Genomic DNA, 12884 nt, shown 5'->3' with positions numbered 1-12884 from the left:
CATGTCTCATTGGATGCATGATGGGAATGGTTAGGGACAGAAGATACTTGATTGGTCGAGTTTTGGTTGATTAAGAATTGATCAAACCTTTGAGATAAAGATTTCATCTCAACGGCTATTTCATTAGAATGGTCAACTTGATGTAAGCCAACACTCTTCCTTCCACTTGAATTCTTACCATTCTTGGAAGATAAAGTTCAATGCAAAGAATTTTCACTCATGCTCTCATAAAGATGCCACATGTCATCCTCATGCCTATCAATGTAAGAGCTACCCATGGAAGCATCAACCATGCCCTTATAATTGTCCGATAAGCTCTTGAAGAAATATTGAACTAATTACCATTTGGGCATGTCATGATGTGGACACTTCCTAAGCAATTCATTAAATCTTTCCCATGCCTCATGGAACGTTTCCCTATCCCCGTGTGAAAACTCTCGAATTGAGGTTCTCATGGCATTGGTCTTAGAAACCGGATAGTACTTCTTCAAGAACTCTTGTTGCATTCCTGCGTAAGAAGTTATTGAAAAAGGCCTAAGATTGTTAAACCTATATTTTTCCTTGTCTTTAAGGGTGAATGGAAAAAGTTTAAGCCTTAAGATCTCTTCCGGCATGTCCGTGTATCTCACGGTGGAACATACTTCAAGAAACTCATCCAAATGCTTGTAAGGTTCTTCACTTGGAAGTCCATGATAATTAGGAAGCATTTGAATGGTTTGTGGTTTGATCTCATAGTGGTGTGCTCTAAATGGTGGCAATTGAATGTATGTGGGTGCATTGTATTCATTAGGCACATAGTGATCTCTTAAAGCAAGGGGAGGATTAGCAATTGGAGGTGCAACATGGGTACCTTGATTGCCTTGAATGATGGGAGGTGGTAGAGCATAGATTGGCCTTGGCATTCCCAATGGAACTTGACCTTGTTATTATGGTGGGTGAATAAATGGTCTCGGCATGCCTAATGGTACTTGCATGTTATCATGATGCACATTTGGGTGGAGGATGCCTTGTTGGTCTATGTGACCAAGGTCCTCCACATGGTCCTCATTATGTCCTTCCATTGATGAAATGGATTGACTAGAACTTCCTCTTCCCTTAGGGTTTCAAACAATGGATTCAAGATGAAAATTTAGAGGGACAAGAGTAGGTTTCAATGATCTACGACCATGCATGCACAACAAAATACAACAAGCAACAAGTAATGAACTAACACTTCACCTTTGTAATAAATCAACAATCAACAAACTTCCTCCACATACAATGTTCCCATACTCCCATGCTATCAATCAATATGCAAAGAAAAGTAAATTGCCTCCATGTGGGCTCACGATTTATCTAAGAATTGAAATACAAGCCTCCACGCGGGCCGACGATTTAACTAGAGATTGAGTTAAGAAAGAGCTCACAAAGGGTCCTTAAGCACTTCAATTCAATTTTTAATTTTAGCCTTGCAAATTTTTTAAATTTTAGCCTTTTCCTTGCTTTTGCTTAGCTCCTTGCTTGAAATACTCCTTTGCTCACATTCTTTTTAATGCACCAAGTCAAACAAGAACCAATATAATAAGTAACCAAAATGAAAACAAAGTAAAGACACGATCAAAAGAGTACTAATTCCTAATTGATTCCACAAATACGACGTTACCTTCAATCAATCCCTGGCAAAGGTGCCAAAAACTTGGTGTGGACCTTCGGGTGTCGCACCCCAAAATCCAAAGTTTGTGCACCAAAAGATAATGGTGTAAAGCTATGATGAATGTGGCCATGTTTTACATTTAGAAATTGCCACTACTATCTTTCACTAAAAATATCGTTAGGGCAAGTAGGGTCGTCCTAAGGGATTGGTGGGTCGTATTAGGTTGTGGAATCGAGATTAGGGTTAATAGGTCGAGTGATCAAAAGATTGGTTGGTGGTTGAATTATACTAAGTTGCAATTTAAACTAGAGTGGGCAATCAAATATAATGGAGAGAAAATAAGACAGAGATCTTGGGGTTTAGAGATCACCACTAAACATAGCTTTTCTACACTCTTAATGAATGATTAATGAGGGCGAAAACATGCATTGCAACATAGTGTTTGTGTGTGGTTGTTTCAACAAGCATGGATGACAAATTAAGCATATATTGTCTAAGCAATATGGTGGATATCACAATATATCAAACTAAGCCATTAATTCTTTCTTTAAGCTCACAATCCAAACACATCACAAGGTTAAAGATATATGCTACTTGCTTTCATAAGTATGGAACATCAAACAACAAGCATGGATTGTCCTCCCATTTAACATCTACACTACAACTACACTACAATTAAGCTAATGACATGAAATTAAACTAATTAAATTAAGGGAGAGGTAAAATCCATCAAGAAATGAGTATGAACCATCAAATAAACCACAAGAGCATTCCATTAAGCACTATGTCTTGAAAATCTCTAGATCTATAGCATTAATACACATAGACATGCATCAATAACACAAGAAATAGAGACAAACAGATGAACATCTATTCTAGCATACATAGACATATGGATATAATGAAATGATCAATTGGAAGCATTACACCACACAAATCATAGAATAAGCAAGATCTATGTGTATAAATATGTTAAAACATCTATCACAATACAAATCCCCTAAAAAATACATAAATCAAGATGTAGAAAGCATATTTAGGGCTAACTCTAGCCCCAAGAGGATGTCTAACTCATGGATGGTGTCCTCCAACCCTCAAGGGCTAACTCCATAGTAGAGATTGCTCCTCTTCTTGGTTGATGGAAGAACTCCAAGCTTGTGTCTCTAGCCTCCTTCTTTCTTTTCTTCCTCCCTAATAATATGGAAATTGTGTCTCTATCTACTCTCAAGTATATCCTCTCAAAAAGTGGCTCATATTCCTTATATAGGTAGGTTAAAATGTCACCCCAAATAAGCTGGGCTCGTACACCAATATTCCTTCCAATGATTGGATATGAGACAACTTTTAATGAGCTGGAAATTGGATTTTCTCGGGCTTTGGGAAGTTTGATCGATCGAACTTATGGTGAGATCAATCGAACATGGCTGAGATCTATTGAATTTAAGCTGGATCGATCCTCTATGGCAGTGCCTTTTTGGATAAAAACAAATCTGAGATATTTTGAAGATATTTTTGGGAAAGAGACAAATGTGGTAGGTAGGGTGGTACAAGTGGATAAGATGGAATCTTTTTGATCGATCGGAAGAAAATTGGATCGATCGAACTTTGTGAGATCTTTGGATAAGGACAAAAGAGCTTGGATCCATCTTAGAATGCTGAGATCGATGAAATTTCGATCGATCGAATATTTTTTGAGATCGATCGAACTTGCTGAATTTTCACCACTCGCTTCCTTTTGCTCCCACTTTGCTCCTTTCTTTAATTCATCTCAAGATTGTTTCAATTATGCTCTTATTTATCTGAGTTAGCTTATTTCGGGGATAAGTACCTAAAAATGGAATTAATATAAAATCAATCTAAAGCGGGAAAATAAGATAGATAAAGGTCCTTGAATACCTAAACTTAAGGGGTTTAAATGCGCACTTTTCAGCGCTCATCATGTAGCAACACATGGTTGCTGCATTGTCTTCAAAAAGTTCATTTAATCAACGGCAAGAATAACTTATCAAAGTTTCATAGGCTTGAACTACCTAACTAGGGTGTAGCCTTAGATATGCTCACTAAGCTAGAGATTATCAAGCCCCTAATCAAATGATGAAAGCGTATGAAGCTAGAAATCAAGCATAGACCATCAAAGGAAGGACCTAAGCTATGAACTATCAAGGTTTTCCAACAACATGCCATTAAAACCATTCCACAATCTTATTTCCATTGTCATTATGTCATGCAAGCCATACAATCGTGAGAAAATATGATCTAAGATAAGATAATAGATTCAACATAATCATTTATAAGAATTAAGTTTCATTACATCAAGTGTAGCCTCTAGATTATGAAATAACACATATATACATCATTTTTCCCAAATTAAATCAAGACTAGAAGATGCTTACTAGAGAGGGCTTCATCACCTCCCTAGATAGGGAGTTAGTTGCCTATAGATGCAATAAAGGAAGGAGAAAGGATGAAGAACCCCTCAATTTTCGTGCTTAGAGCTCCAAGACACAAAACCTTCTAACCTTACAATATTTCTCTCTCTAAAACTTGCTAAAATGTGAGATATGAGATAATACAAGCCTCAAGCCCCTTATCTAGCCAAAAATATCCTCATTTTCCCTCCATTTTCATGGCTCAAGAACCCTAGGAGAATTTAGGACCACACAAAAGGGTCAAGGGGACAGCCCTGAACCAAACAATGCAGACCATGCAGAGTAGTCTGCAGATTAGCGGGCACCCGTCGGTGCAGGGCGGGCGCTCGCGGCTTCAGGAGGCTAATGACCATTTTGGCAGGCACCTTCAGGATCTCGGTGGGTGCCCGCAGGGTGTCCTTGATGCGAGCCGCGGCACACGGCGGGGTCCCGCGAGGCATGGCGGGGCCCCGCGAGAACCTAAGCACACTGCCTTGATTGGCGGGTGCCCGCAAGGGATTGGCGTGCGCTCGCGGTTGCTTAAACTTTAGCCCAGAACACTTCATGACCTAGATTCAACACGGCCTGATGACACGATCATTGTTCTCAGTGCTTTTAGCAGGGATAACCACGAGTTCGATGAGATACTGGCTTGGCCACAACGAAGGTCCCCGGCAACGGCGTACTTTGATCTTCAAAAACTCATCAAAGCGTCACTTTTAACTCTCTTTGTGGAACCAACCTGAAAATAGACGAAAGCATGCAATTAAAGCTAATCTGTACAGTATAATCAACTAATGGACTTAACTAATGCAAAAAAGGGCGCTTGAATATGCAATATTCGGCGCTTATCACACCCCCAAACTTACATTTTGCTAGTCCCATAGGAAAACCAAAAATGAAACTCTTGACAATATGACAACATTTGAAATTCTATCAACATGCATTAATCACGGAGCAAGAAAATACCTACAAAGCTCAAATGTAATTTGGAACAGACAGAAAATTAGAGATGGAATCATTATGCAGACTATGATGTGACCCGAGCGTGTGCACAAAATAATGCACCACACTTTAGGTTTAGAAATAATGTCAAGTGGGCATCATATTTTAAAATTTATAAAACCACTAAACACTTATACTATGTAGTATGAAGCGAGTAGGGATCGAACCCAAGGGATTGAACACGTGTTGGGATTAAACTTGGTTTTAAAGTTAAATAGATTGGAAAAGAGAGAAAAGAGAGAGAAAGAGTGTGAGAGAAAAAGATTTTGGTGGAGTGATTAAACTAGAGTTCAATTGAAAGCATGGAAATGGAAATAATATTGCAAGTAAATTAAATTAAATTAAACAAAGAATTAAAGAGATATGAAGAGAGTCTTAGGGTTATGATTCATCACTAAGCTCATGCAATTAACCACATGCTTTCAATTAATGGGGAATTCATTAGTGTAATTATAGATGTAGCCACATTATCATCACAAATCACAATTGTAAGCATAGATTATCAACATCAAGAATGAGTTGTCTACTTAATGACAATTAAACTAAAGTGTAGAACCCATTTAAGACTACGTCATAACCCACCATACACATTCACAAATGTATCAAATAAGAGCACACATCAATCAAGTGAATAATACTAATTGTAATTAGAAGCATGGATTAACATAATCAAGCACAAATTGCCTACTTAACTACAATTAACTAATAACAAGAAAGCTAATTTGTAGAACAACCCATCAAGATTAAGCCTTTATTCATCAAATTAATTGACAATTGTATCAAATAAGTATCATGTTATGGCCATCATTAAACACAACTACAAGAAGTATTTAATGTAGAATATAATCCTAAAGCAATCACACATAGACATGCAAATTACATATAGAATTAATGAAAGAATTAAGTTCTAATCATCTAATGAAGAATAAAATCCCTAATTAATCATACATAGACATACAATCAATTGGAGATTTCAATGGAAGAATTCATCAATACAAACCCTAATTTATCAAATCAAGCATGTATATATAAAGAAATCACAAGGCCATATAATTTAATTACAACATAATAATCCCCAAGAAAAGAAATACAAAGGTTAGGGTTACATGAACTTAGGGCTCATCCAAGCCCTAAGTGAAGAACTAGCTCATGGAGAAGATGATCATGGTGTCAACAAGCTCCATTTCCATCTTTTGGCTCTTTCTTCTTCTTCCTTCAATTGTCGATAAAGCCTCTGTAAAAATGTTCTTCAAACCCTAGCTTTTCCTTTTTCCCAGAGAGAACGTGATATCCCGGTACAGAATAAAATAATCCTTAATAAAAAAACTTAATAATAAAATAATAAAACTCTCTCCTAAATAAAATAAAAACTAACCCTAAACTAATGGCTCATTGGGCCTTAAATAATAACCCTATTGAAGCCCAATAGTTCACAAAATAAGCCCAAACAATAAGAAAATCCTATAATGTTGCCAAGTCCTGGGGGATCGATCCCCCAAGAGTTGGAAATTTCCTTTAAGCTCGATTTAGCTCTATTTTGGTCCTGAGCTCATTGGTTTGCTTCTTCATCTTTGGGAACATCATTAAAGGCCTGAGATTGACCGGTTTCGAAGAATAAACACACTATACGAGCAATGGGCTACGACCTTTTTTTGTCATTTTCTGAACTTTTTCTAAATATCTTTGTTTGATTCCAAAAAGGCTTTAATGGACCGTTCGTTGCTCATTTTAACTTTATTGCCCTGAAATACACATAAACATAAATTAGGACTAAAATATGAAATTAAGATAGATGCAAAGACTGAAATACCCTAACTTAGGTGCTGAAATGTGCAACATTTAAGCACTTATCACGCCCCCAAACTTAGATATTGCTAGTCCCTAGCATGGAAATAAAACAAACATATATACAACTATGAACTAATAAAACAAATAAAGATAACACCACTTTCGTAGGGATCACGGTTGCATTTAGCATATGCAATAAGCCTTTTAAACCCCTAGGTTACCCCTAGTGGACAAGTGAAGTCTCGCGAGGGTTTTCAGAAATGGTACCCACAAACATCAAAAGCTCTTTCTTATTTGAGAAGCAACGGCACATATTAAACAAGTGTTGAAAGTAGACTACCTCAAGTATGCAAATTTCTGCCATTTCTAAGCTATTATCAACATTTCAACATCATGTAAGCAAAAATGGTCCTCCACACATCAATTAATTAATCATGCAAATTGAATCAATTCTATCATCCTTTTTGAGTGAACTGGCATCAAAATGTGTTGCTATCCTAGCAAATCAAAGTAATGGCATAGCTTTACCCTCAAACTAGCATACAGATATAGTACCAGACATTAAGACATTGAATGAACCTTGTTATTCAATCAAACATTTATTTATTTATTTATTTATTTTATTATTGATTTCATTTTTATTTATTTTTATTTTTATTTTTTATTTTTTTATGTATGACCATGTGCAATGTCCAAGTTCCTTAAGCTCTTTAATCACCCCATGTAACAAGCATTGAGCCAACGACTCCCAAACCAGATGGTCTTAGGGCGTTAAGTGTAAAGACATTCCTAAGGGCGTAATGACTCGAAATGGCTAGGCTACGAACTCAAACTAATCATACAACTTACATTCTTTCCTTGTCTTCCTTTTTAATCAGTTGACATTTTGAAAGAATGCAGTTTTTTTTTTTTTTTTTTTTTTTTTTTTTTTTTTCCTCACCTTTGGTGAGTGCTTTTATTTCTTTTCTTTACAAGGTCATTTTATCAAGAATGAAAGCTTTCAAAGCATACTAGCTCAATTGGGATAAACCAAGACAATAATCAACTAAGCATGTACCCCACAAATTGAATGCTAGTGTGCGCAAGTGTAAGTGTAGAATTCTAGAATCAACTTTTAAAGCATTTTCAACCAACAAGATGATGTGTACCACAAAAGCAAACATGATGTCAAAAATTAAAATTTACCCCTAAATGGCATCTTAGAGCATACAAGAAGTATTAGACTCTAACAACTTGCTTTTCAATGGCACTATGTTTTAAAAGTTCGAAATCATTGCCAAACACATCTGAAATCTCAATTATATATTTAAAGCTCAACTTAAAGTAGAATGTAACATGACTACCTTACCCCCAAACTTAAACTGCACTTTATCCTCAATGTGCAATGAGAACAATGGAAGAAATGGAAAGAGTATACCGTGATGGCAAAAGTTAATGACGCTAGGCAATGATCCATGACGAAAGAGGTCTCCTCCAAACTTGGATGCAAAAACCTACTAGAAAAGCCACACTAGCAACTCACATCAAATATCAAATGAGATAAGTAAAGCATACATTCCAAAACAATATAGAACAAGATGCGAAGAGATATGATATTAAGCTCTTTGTAAAAGATGAAAACATGCATAACTAAGCAGAAGGGCATAACGGGGATACATATATATTTTTTTTAAAACATGAATGCAAATTTTTTTTTTTTTAGAAGAATAAATTATATATATATATATATATTTTATTTAATTTATTATTATTATTTTTATATTTAATTTATTTTATATTTATTTTTTCTTTTCTTTTTTTTTTTAATTATTTATTTAATTTTTTCCTTTTCTTTTTTCTTTTTTATTTTTTTAAACATCACAAGCTCGTCGGAGAAGACAACCGGCAGAGCTGGGTAAACCGGCCAAGAATCGCCGGCGAGAACAACGAAGAGCCACGATGCCGCAAAGACCCAGCCTTGATCGCCGAAGAAACGCAGCGACTAAGCCGAAATCGCCGGCGAAAACCCAGCTGCGATCGCGATCAGAGAAGAACCCGGCGATTCAAAAGCTCGCCGGAAGAAAACGGCGATTCAGAAATTCGCCAGAAGGAAACGCAACCCAGAAAAATCAGCGAAGAACAACGACCCATCGCGACCCAACTGAGATCTGAAACAGAACCAGTCGAAATCCAGCCAAAATCACTAGAGAACGACGTTTCGCATTCTGGCCGGAAAGACCCGCAATCCAGTTGCGATGTGAGAAGAACCAGCTGCGAATCGCTGCATAAGCCCAGTCAAAATCGCTGGAATATGAAGCAGCTGTGACGCATATCCAACACCGGAGTACGAACAGATTTGTTCGCCGGAAAGGCGATCAGATGGTGCGACCAAAGAAGAATAGAACAGACGCGATCAGAAAAGAATAGCGTCCTAGCCGAGATCGCAACGCCGAAAAAATAAAGGCCGAAACAGCCTTGATCGCCGAAGAACGACCCAGATTCGACGAAGAACAGCGAACAGATGCGACGAGTTGAAGAGAACAAGAGAACAGCGGGAGATTTCGGTTCGTGTTCCACTCGAACGCCAGGAAGAAAATTGGGTGAAGAAATTTATAGGGAGGAATAGAAATTTGCTTGAGGAATTCGACGGGGAAGAGAGGAATGTAGTTGGGAATTAAAGCTTAGGACAGTGAATGGAAGGCAAGGCTAAAGAATGAGGATCTCGATCACCTTAAGTGAGGGATCCATAAATTTAGACAAAAATTTGTCCCTTCACTGTGTTATAGAAAATTGAAGCACAAGTTAAAAGGGGTTCGATCCACGTGGGTGGGGGATCAATCCATTAGGGCCTTTTTTTTGGTGCTTTCTGCCCGGCATGGGATTGATCAATCCCTTTTATTTTTTATTTTATTTTTTTAAACAAAGCAAAATTAAAAAGAAATATATACATAAAAATAAATTAAATTAAAAATAAAATAAAATACTAACATACATCACCCATTACAAATTTTTTATTTTATTTTATTTTTTTATTTTGAATTTTTGAAAGCAGAATTATACAAAAAATAAAATAAAGTAAAAGAATAAAATAAAATAAAATTTTATTTAGACGAAAATGTACGAGATAAAATAAAGAGAAATGAGGGAGAAGTAAAGTCAGGAAACTCTACGAAAAACTAGTGTTTAACGTCTCTAGCAAGACGTTGTTGCGACTCACTAGTCGAAAGAATCAAAAACCAGATATGAGACATCCTCATTGATCCATTTATCTATTTTCCCCAATGGATATTCTCTCACAACAATGAATACTTCTCCTAAAAGAATAATTTGGAAAGAAATGATGGAAGATGCAATATATTCCCTTTCATCCACGGTCTTGAAAATAAAGTCCATCATGATCGGCCTTGCACTTGGCAAGGTAATGTCTTTCAAAGACTCGGTTGGATTATTAGGAAACTCAATCTCTTCATTCTTTTTGTCAACTTCCACATTGATCACTTTCCCCTCCTTCACTAAGGTCGCCTCAATGACTTCATGCTCAATATTACAAGGAATGTCCTCATAAATTGGATTGGCCATTGGTGAACTTATAACTTCTTCCTCTTTTTGATAAGAAAGAGTACTTACGATTGGAGGAAGAGGTTCTTTTGAGTTTTTCTATGGCGGGAAGTCTAAGATGGCCACGGAGTCCATTAGAGAATTCACTTCATATATGGAGCTTTCAATGTCAAATGCATCCATATTGAAGTGAGAGAGGCATGCCTCAAGTGGATCTTTAGAAAGAATAGAATGAATGGAAGGAATAGCTTCTTCAACAATTTCATCTAAGACATTCACCATGAAACACTCGCCTTCATTGATAGGATGTTGGCTCGTGTTGAACACATTAAGCTTAACCATCATATTGCCAAAAGATATGTCCATAATGCCGGACCTACAATTGATTGTCACATTAGTAGTGGCAAGGAATGGTCTTCCTAAGATTATTGGAATGTAAGTGGTAGAATTGGGAACCAGCTCAGTGTCAAGCACAACAAAATCAACCGGGAAATAGAATTTGTCAACTTTGATGAGGATGTCCTCAACAATTCTTCTTGGTTGTTTTGTAGACCTATCGGCGAGTTGAATAACTACCAAAGTTGGCTTAAGGTTTCCCAAACCTAATTGAAGATACACGGAGTAAGGAATAACATTAACACTAGCCCCTATGTCAAGAAGAGCCCTTTCGACCTCATGGTTCCCTATGGTACAAGAGATGGTTGGCGCGCCGGGGTCTTTGAACTTAGGTGGGGTGTTAAGCTTAATGATAGAGCTCACTTGCTCCGTGAGAAGCACTTTCTTTGGGCTTGGTCCCTTGTTCTTCCTCTTTTGAGTACACAAGTCCTTCAAGAACTTGGCATATGGTGGAATTTGCTGAATAGCATCAAGAAGATGAAGGTTGATTTTAACTTGTTTAAAAACTTTCATTATGTCATGGATTTTTCCTTCTTGCCTCGAAAATGGAGTAGAGTTTAAAGCTTGAGGAAATGGAGCTTTTGGCTCATAAGGCTTCTCTACATGGGAGGAAGATGATGATGATGGAATTGGCTCCTCAACGTGACCACTTGCCTCTAGTGAAGTAGGGATGGAATTGGGATCGGTAAATGAGCTAACATTTGGTTGCACCGGAACACTAACTTCACTAGGTCTCTCAACTTTGTTATCAATTTTTCTCCCACTTCTCAAAGTGGAAATGGAGTATGCCTTTTGGTTAAGTTTGGGTTGAATAGGCCCTTTCCCTTTCATTGTTTGAACCAGTTGCCCAATTTGGGCTTCAAGTTTTGCAATTGATTGAGAATGTGAATGTAACACTTGATTTTCCTTTCGAAGATCACCCAAAGCTTCTAAAACCTTGTCTTCAAAAGTGGGATTTCTAGGAGGCTCTTGAGGTGGATGAGAGTAAAATTGATGATTTGAAGATTGAGAATTGGAGAATTGATTCACATTTGGAGGAAGATAAGATAGAGAGAGGTACGCTTGAGAGTTTGCAATTCGGAGGTGGGGAGGTACATACTTTTCTTGAGAATTTTTATGAAGAGGAGGAATGATACCTCCTCCTTGATTTCTCCAAGAAAAGTTAGGATCATTCCATCCAGAATTGTAGGAGTTAGAATTTGGATTACTTTCCGGATGAATGAAAATAGCATTGACTTGTTCTTGATACTCACTCGGAAAAACTTGTCCAAGAGGACAATTGGAAGTATTGTGAGTATAACTAGAGCAAGTCATGCACATCACACTTTCAGAATGGAAAGAGTTGGATGATTGAATTACCGGGTTTTGGCTCGAAAGAAATTTATCGAACCTTTAAGTAAGATTTTTGACTTCGACGGCAATTTCCATGGAACTTTCCACTTGAGAAAGACTGGAGGTTTTCTTCCCTCCTTCATTCAAATTTTGGCCAAATCGGGACAATGAAGAACGATGCATTGAATTTTCGCTCATGCGATAAAAAAGATGCCACAAATCGTCTTCATTTTTGTCCAAATAGGCTCCTCCACATGAAGCATCAACCATATCTTTTTGGGTATCGGATAAGCTTTCATAGAAGCAGCGAACTAACTGCCACTTTGGAATGTCGTGATGTGGACACTTCCGTAGCAAATCGTTCAAACGCTCCCATGCTTTATGTAAAGGTTCTTCCTCATTTTGGGAGAATTCATGGATATAAGCTCTCATAGCATCGGTTCTACTTGCGGGGTAAAATTTTAATAGGAATTCATATTGTAGTTGAGCCCAAGATGTGACTGAATTTGCCCTCAAGTTATCGAACCAATATTTAGCCTTTTTCCCGAAGAGTGAAAGGGAAAAACTTTATTTTTAAGACTTCTTCCAGAAGGTTCGTGATTTTCACGGTTGAACAAACTTCCAAAAACTCATCCAAATGTTTATATGGTTCTTCATTGCTCACCCCATAGAAAATGGGGCACATTTGGATGGTTGCGGGCTTGATTTCATAATAGGTTGCCCGAAAGTTTGGCAACCTGATGCATGTTGGTGCATTGTATTCATTTGGAGTGTAGTGATCCCGA

The 12884-nt window shown here is 37.3% G+C and overlaps 1 non-coding gene and 1 pseudogene across 1 annotated transcript; both read left to right on the top strand.

The window, feature by feature from the left end:
* Window positions 1–351: 351 nt before the first annotated feature.
* LOC132301983 (small nucleolar RNA R71) lies at window positions 352–450 on the top strand (annotated as a pseudogene).
* Window positions 451–12427: 11977 nt separating this feature from the next.
* LOC132302083 (small nucleolar RNA R71) lies at window positions 12428–12536 on the top strand. Its single transcript, XR_009480726.1, has one exon. It is a non-coding gene; the product is annotated as a small nucleolar RNA R71 (small nucleolar RNA).
* The last annotated feature ends 348 nt before the right edge of the window (window positions 12537–12884 follow it).

The sequence above is a fragment of the Cornus florida genome, unplaced genomic scaffold (assembly GCF_030987335.1).
Source record: "Cornus florida cultivar Cherokee Brave unplaced genomic scaffold, ASM3098733v1 CherokeeBrave_3.0.0_Hap2_Chr03, whole genome shotgun sequence".
Classification (NCBI taxonomy): Eukaryota; Viridiplantae; Streptophyta; class Magnoliopsida; order Cornales; family Cornaceae; genus Cornus; species Cornus florida.
The sequence above is the reverse complement of the archived record's forward strand: the minus strand, read 5'-3'. Positions and strand labels throughout refer to the sequence as shown.